This window comes from Pelodiscus sinensis, chromosome 5 (genome assembly GCF_049634645.1).
Source record: "Pelodiscus sinensis isolate JC-2024 chromosome 5, ASM4963464v1, whole genome shotgun sequence".
In the NCBI taxonomy this organism is placed as follows: Eukaryota; Metazoa; Chordata; order Testudines; family Trionychidae; genus Pelodiscus; species Pelodiscus sinensis.
The window spans coordinates 42,987,548-43,008,053 of NC_134715.1; the positions used below are offsets into that span (position 1 = coordinate 42,987,548).

Here is a 20,506-nt window from a genome sequence, read left to right on the forward strand (position 1 = left end):
TTCAGAAAATCACCTCACTAGAAAATCTGATGTAAGAAAATAATTTGAAAAATCACATACTTTTACAGTGGAAAGAGATAAACATGAAACAATGAACAGTAACTGGACAGATGGGCAGCTGGCTAAATTTATGTGTCAGTCTCACTTAAAATCGAGAGAAGCAAGTATTTTTATTTTGATTCCATCAGCTATATGTGCATTGATTAAGTTCCAGGAATCAACCTCTAGGTGGCAGTCATCAGAAACCTCAGTCTCCAAAACAAACAGCAAAAAATCAATTTTCACAAATAGATAAAGGGTCCCAGAGCTGCAACACAAAATAAGAACAAAATAGAGGAGAATGATCAAGATAGGACTAAACAATACTTAGCTTTTAAAGTTCCCATTAGAGACATTTGCTAAAGAATTTTGAAGATGTAAAATAAAACCCAAGAAAAGTATGGATTATCTGCTTCTCTGCAAAGAATTTCCCAAGCAGCGTGCAAAACAAAGATAATGCTTATTGTCTGCATTGACGCAAATTGCTACATTTTAAGAAGTTAGGGGTGAAATCTCCACCTTCCTGTCAAAGCTCTATCACCATCCGTCCTCCCTCTTCAGCCGCTTTGTGTTGCAGCCATCATCCTTCCTGCTAAGGAAAACTGGACAAAACTCCTACTGGAGCCTATCAATACTGCTCTTTAGCTGGCCAGTAGGATTTCTGTGGAGTAATGTTATCTCACGTGCCAGCCTAGTAGCATTGACTCTGCTGCAACCCTAAGGCATTGTGCCTGAGGACCAAGAGATTGAGTGACAACAAAGGTCACCTCCATAAGCTAAGGGACACACATAATAGTGTGTATAGTGCTTTTGTCAGGTGTTAGATTAAAGGCAAACCCTGTAGTCATTCTTTTCTCCTGTGCTCAAGTACTATGTTGCCCTGTATCTTTGTAGTCACGTGGAAAGGTGGGTGGAAAATGACTACCAAAGACAAATGTTGTTTTATATCCAGTTTCCACTGGTGTAAATTGTTGTAGAAGGTGCAGAACAAAGGAGACTCAAGCAATTTTTCGTTCTTTTTAATTAAGGTTTCCAGGGCTGGCTGACAGGAAAGAGCAGGGGAATTGGGAGTCAGAGTGATAGCCTGAGTATTGGTGCAGTGAGGCAGCAAAGAGCTTGCTAATCAAGCCTTCTCTTCACATCCTGCATCCTTCCTTGACTCCAGTTCACCAGATATGCTCCTTACTGCCTAATCTGCCTCCTTTCACAGCCTCCGAAAGGAAAGCAAAGGGAGCAGTTGCCCCAGGGCCTGGCCCAAGGCTTCAGGCCCTTAAAATCACTGCCAGAGCCCCACGCAGCACAGTCTGGGCAGCACCTAGCGATGGTTACAGGAGGAAGGGTGAGTTCTGGGCAATGCTGAGGCTGGCTGCTCCTAGCCCCATCCTTATGCCTGAGGCCCCACCCCTTCTGAGGGGCCTCTCAGCTGAGTGCCCTTGTCCCTCCCACATTGCCCAGGGTGTCACCAGCCCCGCCTCCTTGGTTACATCTACATTGCAAATACAAAACCCATAGCAGGGAGTCTCAGAGCCTCTGGTCCATAGACTCAGGTTTGTGTTATAGTAATGTAGACAGTCCCACTCAGGCTGGAGCTCAGGCTCTGAGACCCAACCTCCTCACCGGGTTTCATAGCCCAAGTGAGAGCATTTACATGGCTACATTTAGCAACGTACAGTAAAACTCCAATTGTCCGGTATCCAGTGGTCCAGCACTCTCGATAGTCCAGCACCATCTGGAACCCGGAAGTGCTCTGGCCAGCCGGACAATTGGAGCTGCTGTGAGCCCCCATGGGAGCTCGCGGCTGGGAAAGGGAAGGGAAGAAGAGGGGAAGGGGATTATACCCCTGTGATTGGTCTGCCGAGACCCGCGCTGCGACTGGCTGGGGGGTGGGTGGGGAATGGCACGGTGAAGGGCGAACCTTCCACCATTTTGCAGTAAGCCGTGGGAAGCCCCGCGCAGCCGCCAGCAACAGGCCAGTGGGGGAAACCCAGCTGCCGGCCTGCAAGCGACAGCAGAGGAGAGGGGGCGAGAGCTAAGTAATTGTCGAGCAGATGGGTGAGGGGCGGCGCTGCGGGACCAACCCAGCAGCACCCCAGCTGCTCTGCTCCGCTGCTTACCCAAGTCCGCTGCTGCCACTGCTGAAACTGACTAGTGGTAGACTTGGGGAAGCAGTCGAGCAGAGCAGCTGGGGTGCTGCCGGGTTGGTCCCACAGTGCCGTCCCTCACCCCCCTGCTCGGTGATAACTACTGCAGTCTGAGGGGTGGGGAGGCCGCTCCCTTCCCGGAAACTCTCGGCAGCGGCACAGGGCTGAGCGCAGCCGGAATGGGGCTAATTCGGGGACTTAGCTCTCACCCCCTCTCCTCCGCTGCCGCTTGCAGGCCAGCGGCTGGGTTTCCCCAGCTGGCCTGTCACCGGCAGCTGCGCGGGGCTTTCCCCGCCTTCCTGCAAAACGGTGAAGGGTGCACCCCTCGCCGCACCATTCCCCGCCCACTCTCTGGACGCAGTGCGGGTCCCAGAAGACCCATCACAGACCCCCACCAGAGTACCTCCTGATACTCCAGCATATCCGATAATCCGGCACCACCTAGGTTCCAAAGGTGCCGGATTATCGGACGTCTACTGTACCGCAAGTTCCACAGGCCTGAGTCGGTACACTATGCTCTATGACTCTGTCACGCCTGGGTTATTTTGTCTGTTTGGTTGTTTTGTTTGCAGTATAGATACACACACACCCACGCACCAACTTCTGTAACTACTAGTTCAGAGGCTGTCGCTCATCCCAAAGTTACCTACAGTCTACACAAATCTGATGTCTCCTCACTCTTACTGTTGTAAATTATTGACCTCAGAAATGAAAATCATGAAGTTGAAGTTATAGAAATAGTTATTTACACTAAAAGAAGGAGTACCCTGCTAGGGTTGTAGGAGTATAGTCGAGTACCTGATTAACCGATATGCAAAAGCTTATTGGTTAATGCTATGGACTACATGCATTTCCCCGGCCCCTTGCCAGTAAATTTTTTAGCAGATTGGACAGCAGCCTGGTTCAATCCTGGCTTGCACTGGGTCTGGGACTGTGAATCTGGTTTATTGCTGGCTCGCGCCAGATCCAGAACCTACCACTGCTGTGGATCTGCATTTAAAATGTACTAGGAACCAGGCGGGCAGGCTGCCTGGTCAGTTCTGTCTCACACTCGGTCCGGGAGCTCAGACCCACCTCCCAGACAGGGGCTGCTGCCACCCTGCGCTGCTGCCTCTGTATCAGAGGCAGCAGCCCAGAGTGGAAGGGGGTTCCTTGGGAGTGGGGCTGGATTACACTGGCTGCCGGCCCCACCTCCGGGGACTATAGAATAGACAAGTAACAGATAAGAATTCATGAGGTTAATCAACTATTCAATTAACCAATATTTAACATCCCTATTCCCTGCATGAATAATTTCAAGATCTCCTTTTGTGTCTTTGATAAACATTTGAATCTTAGCAGGCTGAGAGGTATGCCTGGGTGCTTTTGTGTCTCCCCCAAGTCTTCCACAGATTTGCAAAGATATACTAGAAATAAAGTCTCTTAAAGCAGCTTTCCATTCTGTAAAATTTAGGAAGCCTGTCAGACAAAGAAGTGGCTCCTTATAGGCGATAGGATGTGATGAAACAGAGGTTGATGGTGCCAAGCCTGGATAATCTGTGCATCTCACTGTAAATTCTCACAGTCATTTTGAAAATATAATGCTTGTTAGCTATCATTTTCAGATAACTATGAACTTAAATTGTTGTAATTTATTTTTAATTAAATACTTAGCACTTGCCTTTTCCTCTAAAATACCATGGCTTTTTCTATCTAATTAAGCCCCTGTCACCTTCCTACAATTACATGTATTAGTGCAAAGCCTCTGTATAGCATTCAATATGTCTGGCTCCCAAGGTATTATATTATAAAATGGGTGCAGTATATATCTTTCTAACTGACCTTTGAAAGTGCATGCATCAAACTTAATTTGCTTTTAAATCATAGCCTTGCAGCAAGCAACTTTAAAAGCTATGTCAATATTTACTTGATGTAAAATCATTTTGCCCAAAGACACTTATCCCTGTTGATTTAACTATATAAAGAAAGGGACCTCAGGCAAATGTAAACTGGTGTATAGGAAAGCACTGTGTTCAGATATCATGTTCTGAAATGTATCCTGTTACATTAGGTAAGGGAAAGATTGTATGTTTTTCTTCTTTTTTTTTCTTTTCTTTCTTTCATAACTGACGCTTAGTATTATTATTCATAGAATGAAGTGCAGCTCAATAGGAAATCTCTAACTGGTTATTTCATCTTATCATGTATTTGTGAAGTACACCAGAAAAAAAATTGTTGCTTAGAGATTAGGATTCAGCAAAGCATGTAAGTGCATGTTCAGTGGTCCCTTGTGGCTTTAAAAATCTATTAATCATTTTGTGAATCTTAAATTGCAGAATTTCCCAATTCTTCCATTACTTCCATGAAGAACCATGAAATCATCCATTTCATATAATATAAGCCAAACAGTGTAGCCTTCAGCTAAGATTTATTACTGATTCTCATACTGGACATCTGATTCATCCAGCACTTAAAAAAATAGTTCATGCTTTTGAAGAGTTAAAAAATGGTAATAGGTACCATAGTGGTCTTGAATGTAAGGGTTTTGCAGTGATAGCTCTGTTGTCATGTTCTAACCTAGCAATGTAAATTTTCAGGGTCATCTGTTTTTCTCAAAGCTCCCCTCTCCTCCTGAGGAGTCACCAATGCTTGATAGCAATGCAATCTGCAAAATAAATCCTTGATCCTGCAGTGATGTATGTGCATGCTTAACTTGATACATTGTGCTTAGGACTTCAGTGGGACTCCTCACACTACATGTTAAGCATGTGCGCAGTCATTGTATGGTCAGGGCTGAAGATGTTAACAGCATGATTCATTGTTTTGCCCCTTGACATCAAAATATGCAGTATAACAGCGGAAAAGCTTTTTTATCTAATTGTTTGTCCATGTGTAAAAATACACATATGTGAGTGCAATATAAGCAGTGCATATATTATATGATGGGCTCATGATGGGCTTCTATGACTCCCATATAGTTATTTTTAAGGATGGTCCAGTAGATACAACACGAATCAAGAATTTAAGTGCTCATTTCCCAGCTCTGCCACAGACTTCCTGTGTGACCCTGAGTTAATCATTTAGCCTCTCTGTGCCTCTGTTTGTCATCTGTAAATGGGGGGTAATAATACTTCTAAACTGCACGGAGATGTTGTGGAGATAAATATAGTAAAGACTGAAGTGCTGTGAGAGTTACTAACAGAAAGCATTATTAAAAGGTAATTATTATTAAAGCGGTTACACGTGAAATATGTATGAGCTATACATTGATCTATGGAATATATATTTTGTTTAACAGAGACAAGGCTATCAGTTTGAGTGGGAAGTTAATTTAATATGCGATTTGTACTTTTCTGACACAATAAATATTGTGCAACTTGATTGGTTACAATAAATTTAATGCAATTATGATAAGGTGGATACATTTTAGCCAAACCAGACTCTAATTTTTAAACCACCAATATCTCTGTCATCTAATCTGATCTGAAATTAAACAGGAAAATGGTTCAGTACACATTTGCATAACTCTTCTAAAACAGAATGCTATTGAGCAAGGTAAAGCCATAATTAAAAGGGGGAAATTGCCATCTCATTAAAAAGCAATGTGAAAAAAGTATGATGTCAGGCAGTTTTGTGTACTGAAATATATGAAATAGCTAAAGTACTGAAAATACCACTGCAATTATTTAAGAAAATAGATGGAAAATTAATATTCTGCCTTATCTCTCCCAGTGTCAATGGGATTCTTTTCACTGACTTCAATGGATGTTGAATCTGCTTGCTAGTAGGAGGCACTGCTTTGGAGGAGGAGTCCTGTGGCACCTTATAGACTAACAGATTTATTGGAGCATAATAAGCTTTTGTGGGCAAAGACCCACTTTGTCAGATGCATAATGGAAATTCCAGAGGCAGGTATAAATATACAGGCATAAGAAAAGAGTACCAATCAAGAGTAAGGCTAGAGATTGGTACTCTTTTCTTATGCCTGTATATTTATACCTGCCTCTGGAATTTCCACTACATGCATCTGACAAAGGGGGTCTTTGCCCATGAAAGCTTATGCTCCAATAAATCTGTTAGGATATGTCTACACAGCAAAGTTATTTTGAAATAACAGCCATTACTTTGAAATAACTTTCCTAGCATCTACACAGCCAAACTGCTATTTCGAAATTACATCGAAATAGCGGAGCACTTATTTCGAATTTGGTAAATCTCATTTCATGAGGAATAATGCCAAATTCGAAATAGCTAAATCAAAATAAGCATCTACACAGCGCTTATTTCAAAATAGGGGGCCTCCAGACCTTCCCCAGGTGGCCTGGTGGCCACTCTGGGCACAATCAGGAAAACTCTTCTGCTCCCCCTCGAGCCCCGGAGCCCTTAAAGGGGTAGACTCTGGCCACAGTGCCTGTGCCAGCTGCAAGCCTGCCAGCACAGAGCCAGCAGTCCGTGCCCCAGACCCAGCAAAAGCCAGCAACCCAGTGAGCTTGCCAGAGGCTGTAAAAGGTGGGCACCTTCCTGGTCTAGTGCGGAGATCGTGGACCTGATTGAGGTTTGGGGGGAGGCCTCCAATGTCCACAATCTTTGCACTAGACGCAGGAATGCGGCCGTCTACAGGCGGATGGCTGAAAGTCTGGCCACCAAAGTCCACATGTGCACCCAAGAGCAGGTTCGCATGAAAATAAAAAAGCTGTGGCAGGCCTATGCCAGGGCCTCAGGGGGCAGCTCCCAACCAGGGGCTGACCTGAACCCCTACCCTTATTACGATGCCCTGGACCGCATCCTGGGAGGCCAGACGGTCCGTGCCCCCCAGGTAGTCATCGACCCTGGGGCAGAGGGCCCTGCCCATGATACCCAGGAAGAGTAGGAGGATGGCCAGGAGCCACAGGAGCTTGGAGGGAGTGTGCCCCACACCCAGGACCCCCGAGCCATCACAGCAGGCCTGTCACCAGTGTCATCCGAGGCCAGGGAGCCTCGACATGTGAGTGCCATCACTGTCCCCTTGTGTGGGGCAGAGAGGGGAAGAGGGAGATCAGGGACCGCGCCTGTGGGCCTTGCTGATCATAGAGCATGTGGCAACCTGTTCATGTGCCATGCCACCTTGGGCATGTGGCCCCAGCTGGCTGCCACACAGGGGGCCTGGCCAGTTACCCACACGCATGTATGTATGACATGCTCCTGCATGATGCCGTCCCTCCACAAGCCCCCTCTACTCAGAGGCAGGGCACATCTTCTCTTCCTCCCCACACCCACACTATATACAGCACAGGGGCTAGCTCATACTCCGGGGATAGCAGGACATGATGGTGCAGACACCTGCCATCCTCGCTTTACAGAGGGGGCTGGGTTTTGCTCACTGTGTCCCCAGGGAAAACTGACCACTTCTCATGTTTCTCCACAGCTGCAGCAGCTGTGAGCGCAGGGTGCACCACCCCGTCCAGGACATCCTCCTGCACCTGGGCCCTCAGCAGGCTGACCCGGAACCAGGAGGAGTACCACCGGCAGCACCTGGAGCTCCTGCGAAGGCAGGTCCACTGCCAGGAGCGCTGGGTGCAGGAAGACCTGCAGCTGTGGCTGGAGAGCTTGCAGGAGCTGCTTGATCAGGGGCATGCCATCCGCGACCACCTGCAGACCCAGGTGCAGAGATTGTTGCCTACTGCCGCTCCAGCCCCTGTGGCCGCCCAGCTATCGCTCCTCCTCCCCCTCCTGCTCCCCCTCCCACTTCTTCCTCCCCCCCTACCCGCTCCACCCTCCATACCCGCTCCCCCCCGGGGGACTGCTGGGAGACAGCTGGACCAGCAAGATCCCCAACCCTGAGCTTCTCCTCCCCCTTCCTCCCCTTGCCTGCCCCTTCCAGCTCCCTCCTCCCATGTTTACTCCTTCCCTCATCCCAGTTATGGTCAATAAAGAGAGTTTGTTTTTGGCCACACACGTGTTTTTATTGTACATCAGGAAGGGAGGTTAGGGAGGGGAAAGTGGAAGGACATGAGGATGGAATAAGGCACAGGACCCCAGTGGGGCATGCCAGGGAGACCTCAGTCCTCCTCCGGGTGGAAGCTGTCTCACAGGGCCTCCTGGATATGGACAGCCCCCCGATGGGCCTCCCGGCTGGCAGCCGTGCGGGGCTGCACATAGAGGCCAGCCAAGTGGTCGGCCTCTGCCATCCAGGCTGACAGGAAAGCTTCCCTCCTCCTCTCGCACAAATTATGCAGCACACAACATGCTGCTACCACGAGCAGAATATTCCACTCCGAGAGGTCTAGGCAGGTAAGGAGGCATCTAAAATGGGCCTTCAGCTGGCCAAACGCCCCCTCCACCACTTGGCATTAAAGGCCTGTCAGGAGGGGTTGAGGTGTCCCATGTAGGGCTTCATGAGCCAGGATTGTAGGGGTAGGCCGCATCCCCCACCAGACACACAGGCACGTCCACGTCCCCGACCCTGATGTGGTGGTTGGGGAAGAAAGTCCTACCGTGCAGCCTCTGGCACATGGAGGAATTGTGGTACAACTGCGCGTCGTGTGCTTTGCTGGACCAGCCCACATTGATGTCCACAAACTGGTGCCAGTGGTCAGACACAGCCTGCAGGATGACTGAGAAGTATCCCTTCTGGTTGATGTAGAGGGAGGCCTGGTGGTCCAGGGCACAGATGGGGATGTGCGTCCCCTTGATTGCCCCCCCACAGTTGGGGAAGCCCAGGGCACCAAACCCCTTGATCACTGCGTCCAAATCGGTGAGGCGGATGACTCTGCAGAGAAGCACTCTATTGACGGCCTTGACCACCTGCAGAGGGACACAAAATCACCAAGAGTCACTGGGGTGCCAGGGTGGCTGAGAGTGCTCCTTTCCTGCCACTGCCCCGCACCCCCACTCCCAGGAACTACCTCCCCTGCAATCCTGGCCACATCAGGCAGTCTGTAGTGCGGCTGGGACAGACTAAACCTTCCCAGGGAGGGGACTTTCACCTCCCCCCTTTTCCCTAAGGCAGCCCATCCCCGCCTCACCCCCCCCCCCCCCCCATGGCACAGTGGCCAGAGATTGCCATACTTGCATGAGCACTGCTCTGATGGTGGATCTCCCCATGCCGAACTGGTTTGCCATGGATCAGTAGCTATCCAGTGTGGAGAGCTTCCAGAGGGCAATGGCCACACGCTTGTGGAAGGGAATGGCGGGCCTCGTGTGTGTCCCATCGCCGCAGAGCAGGGGCAAGCCACTCACAGAGCTCAAGGAAGTTGTCCTTCTTCATCCTGAAGTTCTGGGTCCATTGTTGGTCTCCCCAGCGCTCCAGGACAATGAGGTCCCACCAGTCGCTGCTGGTGTCCAGACGCCAGATGCAACGGGGCACACTGGCATTCAGGTGCTGCTGCTGCTCCTCCCCAGCCCCCAGGGGGGTCAGGAAGAGGGCCTGGGGGTTGGGCTGCAGCAGATGCTGCCAGGCAGTCTCCATAAATTGCAGCCAGGCTTGCAGCAACGCGTCCAAAATGAGCACCAGAGTGCTCATGGGTAGCTCCGGCTCCATGGTGCCAAGTGCTGTGGTGTCCTGAGTCAGGGCAACCAAAGCAGACAGAGAGAAAAATGCTTTGCTGTCCTTTAGCGAGGTAGGCAAGCAAGCAGGGAAAGCTGAGAATTGGCTGTCCAAGGGGGTCCCTTTAAGCACAAGCCTCAGATAGCCTCAGGCAGCAGCCACACAAAACAACTACAGCCTCTCCCCAGCTTATGAACTGGTTACGGACCAAGAAATTGGTCCATAACTCGGTTTGTTCGTAAGTTGGACCCCATAGAGTTACATGCGACTGCACTGTTCGTAAGCGCAGATCGCGTTCGTAACTCGGGGTCCGCCATTTATGACAGCTTCGGTTGTAAATGCGAACGGTCGTAAGTTGACCATTAGCAACTCAGGGACCGGCTGTACTGACCTGATGCCCTGCTGGAACCGGTTTCAGCTGCCCTTAAATGCGATTCAGCGTCCAATCAGTGTGGACGTGCTATTTGGAAATAGCAAAACGCTATTTCAAAATGCATTTTGTGTTTAGAAGCGTTATTTCAAAATAACTTATTTTGAATTATCTATTTTGAAATAAGATATTTCAAAATAACACTGTAGTGTAGAGATACCCTTAGGGTATGTCTAGATTACATGCCTTTGCCGACAGAGGCATGTCAATTAGACTACCCGACATAGTCAATGAAGCGGGGATTTAAATATCCCCCGCTTCATTAAAATAAAAATGGCCACCGCGCTGTACCGGCTCAGCTGATTGTTGGCACAACACGGCAGTCAAGATGCAGATCGGTCGACAGGGAACGCCTTTGTCGACCACTCCTGTAAACCTTATTTCACGAGGCATAAGGGAGCGGTCGACAAAGGCATTCCCTGTCAACTGATCCACGTCTTGACTGCCGCGCCGTGCCGACGATCAGCTGAGCCGGCACAGCATCGTGGCCATTTTTATTTTAATGAAGCGGGGGATATTTAAATCCCTGCTTCACTGACTAATTTGGGTGGTCTAATTTACATGCCTCTGTCGGCAGAGGCATGTAGTCTAGACATACCCTTAGTCTATAAGGTGCCACAGGACTCCTCGTCGCTTTTGCAGATTCAGACTAACACGGCTATCCCTCTGATATTTGACTGCTTTGGAGATTTTTCCAACTATCTTCATACACATAAAAAAATTTAAGAATTCTGTACTCCACCACTGCTGTATCTAACTATCAGGGAATAGAAAATAAAACTCTGCAGTTAAACTCTAACATTGGCTATAGATAAGAAACAGAAATTACACTGAGAGATTATAATGAATTTGCACAGCAATTTATCACAGGGAGTTTTATATTGCATATAATGTAATACTGATATTACAAATAACACATCTGAATATGGGTAATTAAGTGTACAATCATATGATTGTAGAAGTTTGAATGACAAAGCTAAGAACCTTTTCATGGGTTTTACAGCAGTACTAGTTATGCATATCAATCCTCAATAATTCTGGTTCATTTTGAGAAACTATTTGGTTATATTCCACTGCTGTTTTGTTGGTATTCTTACAGCAGTTCTTATCCATTCTCATTTCTGTTTTATTTGTTAAATTTTATTTGGACTGTTGTTTATAATAACGGTTCCATCACTTCTCAAGTACCATATGCACTCAGTGTTATTGAAATGTCACTATAAATAGTGCTTTATGCTGATGATATGCACTAAACTCCTTATTTAGATTTACTGCAAAGTAATGAATCTGTATTGCTTTTTCTTTAACCAGAGGGGTGTGAATAAGTAATGTATCCTAATAATTTTTGTGTTGTTAGAAATGTATGTTATTGTAGATGTTCTCTAAGTTTTGTTTTTAAGAAGCTGAATAAAATACTTACTCATGTAGAATAATAATGAATCCATGGGTTTGGTGAATTATTTATAATATGTATATAAATAATAATACAAAACAGTACATTACAATAGATAATAGGAACAAGCAAAAAACAAACACTTCATAAGAAATGTGTCTTGGATATATATCCCATTTCAACCTCAACATCATCCTAGTTAATTTTCAGTACAGTAAAAGCTTTGTTATCCTGCATGATGTAGGAATGGCAGGGAGTGGGGTAGGGGGAGAGTACCAGTTAATCAAATACTTTGGTTAATTAAGAATTGTACTTTCCTGTGGAATACCAATTTTCAAAGAATTAGAATATAGTGCAATGAATAAAGAATAAAATAGAATACAGGTACTCACCAACCCCGTAGTAAGGGGTTGGAGTGTGGGAAGAAGTGCAGGGTTTGGGCTCTGGTAGGGAGTTTTTGTGCAAGAGGGAACTCAGGGCTGGGGGCAGTAGGGTTTAGGTTGTTTTATACAGGCAGCACTCACCTTAGGCAGCTCCCTGCAAGCAGCAACATGTCCCTGCTGCTCCTAGGAGGAGGCATGGCATGCTGCCTCAGCCTGCAGGCTCTGCCCCTACAGCTCCTGTTGACTGTGGTTCCTGGCCAATGGGAGCTTGGAGCCAGCACTTGGGATGGGGGCAGTGCATGGAGGCCCTTTGGCTGTTCTTCAACCTAGAGGCAGCAGGGACACGCCACCACTGCTGGGGAGCTACATGGAACCAGGTAGAGAACCTGCCGGTCCTGCACCAATTGGACTATAAACAGGACTTTCAGTTAATATCAGAAATGCTGGTTTATAGAGCTTTCTGGTTGTTGAAGTGCCAAATAGCACAATTTTTACTGTACTTTCCTTGAGCAACTGTGTTTTCTTTTTTGATAAAGAAATTTTTTCTATATTACTGTATGTGCATGTAGGATATATTGCATTAGGGAGGCGTTGAATTTAGTGCTCGTGTTATGTGCCAGCAATATAGACTAAAAGTCTGAAGAAGTCCTATAATCATAGCACTACTATAATACAGCCAGGCTTATCTGGCTGGGTGCACAGCAGCACAGGGAAGCTAGTGCAGGGAAGTTGACCACAGTTACTACAGCTGACCACAATTGTAACCATGGTTTTGGTTGTTTGTCAAATCTGGATTTGACTTCTTGACTGTCTTTAAAAGTGTCTGAGAAGCAGTTAGATGGTAATGCTCCCTCTGGTCTAAAATAGCTTGACCACCTGGGCATGTAGAAATAATCATTTGTTGCATAGGTCTTTTGAGAGAAGGATTAGGGTATGTTGCTGGCTGTGATTCTTTGTATGGTGTCAAGGGGAGGCTTTTCTGAAATTCTGTCCTTTTTTACTGTTGTTTGGCTGAGGTAAAATTTTATTTCCACTTGATTAGTTAAAGGTGCTGGCTGGTGCAATTACTTTTTATGTATGGCTAGTAGTTGTGTTGATGATTGATTTCTATTGTAAGTCAAGTTATTTACTGTCCAGGTGCTCAGACCTTCACATGACTGCTTCTTTCCAATTTTATATGTAAATAAATATCTTGGAATGCTTTTAAAACAGTGACCTAGAAAAGAAATGCTTTTAAAACAGTAACACAGTTGCTCAAGAAACATCTGCAATCCCCAGAACTATTTGTCCCCTTGACAGTCATTTAGATTTGTTTAACATGAAACTTCCATATAAAAACCCAGGGTGGTAACTATTCAGCACATGATGGCTTTAAAATAGGAAGCTATGAAAAGAAAATTTCATTTTCTCCGGGTTCATGTGTGACCTCAGGGGCTCTTTAACTTCTAAAAGCTGTCAACAATGTTTTGAAAGGGGTCAACAAAGAGAATAAAGTGAACATGTTTGTCTTGATGGGCTGCATCCTCCTCTATTTGTAGTCATTTGAAAGTTTTGACTTCAAGGGAGACTGGCCCTTTTGGAAGTCAGTGAGGATTTCTAAAATGGGTACTTTTGACTCCAGGCATAACAACAGGGCTGGATTACCCAATAGGCAGACTAAGCACATGCTTAGGGCACCAGCAAAGCAGGGGCACCAAAAAATTTTTGAGATTTTACAGTATACTATTGTTTTTATTTTGAATTACATATGGGGGGGGCACCATAATCTTTTCAGTGCTTAGGACCTCTAAAGGTCTTAATCCAGCCCTGCATAACAAAATAGCCTAATCAAGGCTATGAAATAAATGGGTTGTCGAAAAAGGTTATTTATAGTTTGCTGAATGTATTAATGAAGTTACAGAAACAAGAGGAAATTCAGCATTACATGTCCCTCTCTGAGTCTTTTTTTTTTTTTTAAGATTTCAGAAAAAACAAAGAGAAATACATGTGAATATATTTATGCTTGAGAATGTAAAATCAAGGAGGCAATTGGTGGAGGATGTGCATATTGAGTGGTGAGAGTAGTGTTGCATATTGTCATTTGCAGTGTATCATTTCCATCCATCCTTTGAGTGAGAATTGGAAGCATTTGATGACAGAGATAACTTCATGTAAGCACGTGAGTGACAGACTGCAAATATTTCATTAAGGAACTTAGTAAATATGTGAGAAGAAGTGAGAGTTAAGTTACCCGAGCATATGTTAACACCTATCCTCTGGTAAGTTTTACCGTTTGCATACATTAACATAATAAAGAAATGTAAACATTGAATGTTTGTAATACAACTTAGACCTCATAATAATTAGGCTAGAACAGGCACAAAACTCAAGGTCAGTGTATAAATATCTGACCCTTGCACTGTGATGGGCAATAATTTTTGCAGGGGTCCTCTTCCTGAATTTTGGTATGTGTTCATGAGCTGGTGGGCTGCAGAGAGAGGGAAAGAGAGTATGTGAGTGTGAAAGAGACACTGTGGCTACATCTATACTGGCATGAATTTCCGAAAATGCTTTTAACGGAAAACTTTTCCGTTAAAAGCATTTTCGGAAAAGCGTGTCTAGATAGGCAGGATGCTTTTCTGAAAAAGCACTTTTTGCAGAAAAGCATCCGTGACCAATCTAGACGTGCTTTTCCGCAAAAAAGCCCCAATTGCCATTTTCGCGATTAGGGCTTTTTTGCGGAAAACAGTACTATGCTGTCTACATTGGCCCTTTTGGGCAAAAGTCTTTCAGAAAAAGACTTTTGCCCGAACGGGAGCAGCATAGTTTTTCCGGAAAAGCACTGATGATTTTACATGAGATCGTCAGTGCTTTTCCGGAAATTCAAGTGGCCAGTGTAGATAGCTGGCAAGTTTTTCCGGAAAAGCAGATGATTTTCCGGAAAAACTTGCCAGTCTAGACACAGCCTGTGTGTGTGAGAAACAGACTTTGTGACACAGATTGTGTGGCACAAAGATAGGAGAGCGTATATGACAATGACTGTGTGTGTGTGTGACACAGAGACAGTGACACAGAAAGTGTGTATGCTGGCTGCTTCTGGGTAAATTTTCTTTAAGATAGGGAAAGCTGTCCTGCTCTGTTGTCTCCTCTCTCTCCCGCTCTTCAGAGAGAGGAGGAGGAGGAGTGTGTGAGTGTGTGTGTGTGTGTGTGTGTGAGAGAGAGAGAGAGAGAGACAGACAGACAGACAGACAGACAGACAGCTGGGCAGGCTGGAAAGAAATGCTGAGCAGACTAGATCTGGCCTGCAGGTCTGACCTGCCCTTGCATGTATTTCATATACTTTAACTACACTTTAGAGCTTTTGTTCAAGTAGGTAATGTAGATAGTTTGCAATGCTGAAAGAATGCTTTGGTACAAAGCATGCTCATCTCCAAAGAATCTTGTGTATTATGGAATAGTTGACTTTTCACTTATTAAAGAAAGTTTTGCAGAGCTTTCAAACCAAAGACATAATCACAATCTGAAGCATCAAAAGTAGGTGATGAAATTAAGAAGCCACAGATCCTACTCCATACTGCAGGAGATCCTAGAAAGCAAAAATCATAAGGGGATTCATTGCAATGGAATTACATGATTTAATACTGCATGTGAATCTTGTAGGCAGGTGCGGCCCGAGGCAACTACCTAGTTTGCCTAGGCTCACGGGCTGCCCCTTCTTGTAGGTTTGTATTCAGGTTGAACCTCTCTGTGGTCCAGCAACATCCATGGTCCGGCATGATTTTAGTTAGCCGGATGTCCACTTACCATGGGCATGACCAAGTTCCATAAAGTTTGTTTACAGCCACCACTCCTTCCTATCAGTGTTCTGTGCTGTTGTTTAGCTCTAATTTACCCCAAATGTCTTCTAAGAGTGCAGTAAGCAGCAGAAGTGTTGGTAATGCCAATAAACAATATTGACTTCCTGTAGTTCAGCAAATTCTCTGGTTTGGCACCAGTCAGGTCCCGAGGGTGCAAGACTAGAGAGGTTCAAACCGTACTGTACAGCAAGACCTTCATCAAGAGGGCTTTTTTTCAGTCAGGTATTGTCACTATAGAACTAGCACTAGCTGGTATACGAGATATTGCGTTAAATTCAAACTAATGCTAAGAGTCTGGCTGAGTTTATAAAATCCACTGCTGTAGAAGTGCAAATGCGGAGTGTGTGATTCAAAACCTGTTCAAGTCAATGGGAGTTTTCCAGTGGAATTAGTGGGCAACAGCCATGCATTCACTCTGTCAATTTTGGTATGAGTAACACTAGCACTGTGTAGTCCTTGAGTTTTATGGAAAGCAAATTAATATACTCATGGGGAGAACCCCACCATGGGCGAAGAGCTTAGTTGCAAAAGAGAGGAAACCCCATTTCTAAATGCATAGACATCAGATTCCCATTCCCAAACCATAAAACAATAAAACCTAACGGGTTTATCTAGATTTTGCCCTACTTATAGATGGTGAAGATTCTTTTCTTGGGGGGAGACATTTTGTCTGTCCCCTTCAGTAGCTGGAGAGAAACTGCCCCGGGACAAAGGAGGAAAAAACCAAAAAATCCTTTGTCCCAGTTTGAAATTCCTACCTACAATCCTATTGACCAGCTCTACCCGGCTTAGGTATAGTTAACCACTTAATCCCCAGGCTGCTGTCCATCTCTCATGATCATGACATAGCCTATTTGATCTCCATTGGCTTATGCTTTTGGCTTGCCTTACAGATACTGCTGACAAACTGAATTCTCTAAATGTCTCATTGCAAGAAGTGGAAAGTACTATTTTTCATCTGCAAACCAAGATATTTGCGTTCAAGGGAAAGCTTGAACTCTGGAAAACAAAGATCAAAACTGTATTGAGCATTCCATTCCAATTGTTAACTGACACTAACAATGACACAGAATCTGAACAATTGAGTTTTGTGAAGCCAATCAAGAATGTCCTGATTTCTCTCAGAACCAGTTTGAATAAATATTTCCCTGAAGAAAATGCACCCCTGCATGGATTATCCAGTGACCTTGTCCCATCTTTCAAATGACATTGAGGAGAAGCTGGCTGAACTTCAGAGTTCAGTTAGGACCCTGGAAATTCAAATGTAAAAAGACTTTGTGGGATTTTTGGTTGAAAGTTGGCTCAGAAGATCCAGCTTTGTCAAAGTTGCAATCACAGCCCTTTTGCCATCTTATTTGTGTAAAATTGTATTCTCTGTGCTGGCGGGACTAAAACAAAGTGCTATTCAAGGCTGGAAGTGGAGGAGAACCTTTGAGTGTTAGTTTAAAAAAATCTCCCCACAAATTAATAAAAATCCACAGAGAAACAAACACACCCTTCACATTATTTATCTATGTATTTGAAGCGTACAGGGATAGACAATTTAATTAATTGCCTGTTAAGGCTTCTGGTAGTTTTATGAATAGGCTATTTGTGACATGGGCAGCCCCACCCCGCACTCAAGCCCAAGGAAACCACCTGGTGCAGGGGGTGGAGAGGGTACCACCCACGCAGCCCTACTGGGCATGCTCCCAGGGGAGCCAAGGTATAAAAGGCTGCAGGCCTGCTGAGAAAGGGCAGACCGCCATCAGAGCTAGAGTTAACGCCCAATCTCCCAAGCAGCAGCACTGACAGCTAGAGAGGGAGTCGTCAGGCCTGCTGGATGCACCGCTGCCAGGCCCAAGCTGGGCTCAACCCCAGCGACGGAGCTGCGGGCCAGCCCCCTGAAAACCAGGCACCGCACCAGCCACCCTAAACCCCGACACTGACTGGGGAGCTACCGCCACCTGACTCGCGCCAATGGGTGGGACCGCTACGGGCTGGGGGCTGGGGATAGGAATTGACCCAGGGCAGGGAGCTGGAAAAGCCCCTGAGGGCTCGGTGAGTTGCGGGGAGGAACCCCTGCCGAGCCAATGGTGGGAGCCGCCCGCCACTGATAGGGCCCTGGGTCAGGGCCCCCCTATCCCTCCTGCCCGGAACCCCAGTGAGTGGGGGCTCGGCTGAAGGACTTGGCCTCCGAGCCTGCATCCAAAGGACTAGGCTGGTGGGCCGTATTCCCCCTATTACAGGGGCCGCGTATGGTGAGACTAGGCCTGAGAGGTCTAAACTATGCCCCGGACATGGGCGGCACTCCCTGAGGGGAGGGGGGGGTTGCCCCCTGACACTATTGACCATACTTTTGCATTTGTCTATTTTTGTTGGAGCTGGGTACCTGGGTGTGATCAAAATTGTAACTCGTGGGAAGGGGGCCTCAGCTCAAAAAGATTGAAAACCGCTGCCATAGACAGAAATCTGGGGCTACTGGGAGGCGGCAGTTGATTTGTGTTGGTGCAGGATTAATTCAGTATCTCCATTATTTTTCTCCCCTTTGGACATCTGTGCTGAATGTTTGTAATACCTAGACAATTGTAGGATTTCTTTGTTGTAAGTTGCATGGACGGCAGGGGAAATAAGATGATAATACAGACTGAGTAGTACTAGACTGTTAGTCATGGGTTTCGGATGGGTTGTCCTTGCAGATCTCACAAAGTGAAACTATAGCCAATGCAACAGGTTTTTTTTATCATTAATATGATTTTAAATAGGATTTCATCCCAAGGACACTACCCTATCCCTACTGAAGACTGATTTTTACCTGGGCCAAGAGTTGACTGCTTAGGACCAAAATGCAGTTTTGGAACTGTCAGCCGACGGTCAGGGCTCCCTATATCTGTCCCTTTATGACCGGCTGAAGTTCTTTTAAATTGTGCCTGGTTCTGTTACAGCAACTGAAGGAATCAGGTTAAAACTTAAACAGTTACAGGTTTATTGAGGAAGCTTATAAATCATATGGTTGCAATGGCTATTGTTCTATTTCTTAACTATTAGCAAAATATAGATCTTAAAAATGATTACAAAGAAGATAAAGATAGAAACATAGAAATAATGGTACCAAGTAACAGCTTACTCTTTCTGTGTGTACACTTAAAACAGAGGACCACATCCAGGTACAATTTTTACCCCCTTCTGTGCCTCTCGACTCCAGCATGTCAGGCCAGGGCCGGTCCCTCAATTCCTAGGGAAGATGAAAATACGAGGTGGGTGTCCCCATAGAACCTTGGGAGGTCAAACACCTAACCCGACCAGCAGGTAGAGGGTAGAATGACACTCAAAGTGAGTGTGTGCTGGACCCATCTTTTATACCCATGGGGTCACGTATTTCTCTTTCTTGTCTGTCATGCCAAATGGGGCTGGTCTGTCTTTTGTGAGACCAGTTCTTAAAAGGGAGTTGTGAACTTAATTTACACTTGTAAGAGAGATAACTAAATTGGAATTACTGGGGATTCTTTTCTCAGTGGGAAATTCCTCTCCCAGGGACTGTGTGTGTGTTCGAATCAACATTGGTGCCAGCCGGGGGCAGTTCTCGTAGCCTCGAGGCCAGCTTATTGACTTAATCGCTCTCTCTCCACATATCTGTGTTTTTTTTCAGCTTCTCAGGATCAGATGAGCCAGCATAGACTATGCTGATTTTACTGCTCCTTCTCTGCCCTGTATGCTTCAGAGAGGCAAATAAGATGGATGATATGGGGGGTTAGTCTGTCTGGCTACAGAAACGAAGTTCCAACATTATCTGCGAACTTGATCAAGTACATCTAGTCTCAGAAAAGGTTCTTATTTAAAACGTCATTATCCCATTAGACACCCTGTGGATTTTACTTGACATAGTGGTCCCTGGTCCTAGAGGGATAGTATTATACACTATCCCAATTTCACAAGTGATGTGGCCCATATAACTAAGCCATATTGTTAATACTGTAGTGCCTAAATGTCAGTCATCAACAAGGATCCCATTGTATGAGGCACTGTACAAATACACAATAAAGAGCCCTGAAGGGCTTACAATCTAAGCATAAAAAGAGACAACAGATAGATACAGACAGACAAATAGGGAAATGCAAGGACACAATGAGACAATATTGATCGGCATGGTAAGCTATGGTGTCTGCACACTAGCACCCTGTTATCATGTTTTTATATAGGCATCATGACAAAGTAAAGGAACAATCTGAAGGAGAGCAGTGAAGTGGCATTGCGGACATTTATGTAAACTACTTCCCAAGCAGGAGGCTGCTTGTTTTAAAATGTAACTAGTGGGTCATGGAGATAGGCATCCTGGGTTGAACAGATGGGCGCTGACTCTTGATCATGATTAAGAGATGATTGGTTGTGAAAGGCCTTGAAAGTGAAGATGTGATACAACAGAAGCAGCCAATAGAGCAATGAAAAGGAGAGGGCACTAAGAAGATCATCTCTGCAGCAACATTCTGAATGAGTAGCATCAGGGCAAATTTGCATTTGCCAAAGCCAGAAAAAAGAATGCAGCAGCAATGGAATGCAGCAGCAACAGGTGATCAGAGCTTGGATAAGAGCGTTAGCTGTGCAGATGGACAGAAAAAGCATTATCTTAGGGAATGTCTACACAGCAAAGTTATTTTGGGAACGTGTCCGCTATTTCGAAATATAGTGGACGTGCTATTTCGCCATCCCTGTAAATCTCATCATACGAGGAGTAAGGGCTCGAAATAGCACTGAATTTCAAAATTTGGCACTGTGTAGACAGTGCCAAATAACCAAATAAACT

At 45.6% G+C, this 20,506-nt stretch overlaps 1 long non-coding RNA gene across 1 annotated transcript in view; it reads left to right on the forward strand.

The window, feature by feature from the left end:
• The window catches only part of LOC112545545 (uncharacterized), a 35,477-nt gene extending 18,279 nt beyond the window's left edge, over positions 1 to 17,198 (forward strand). The window contains exon 4 of the long non-coding RNA XR_012904127.1: positions 16,620 to 17,198. This is a non-coding gene — a long non-coding RNA (uncharacterized LOC112545545). The remainder of the gene's footprint in view (positions 1 to 16,619) is intronic.
• The last annotated feature ends 3,308 nt before the right edge of the window (positions 17,199 to 20,506 follow it).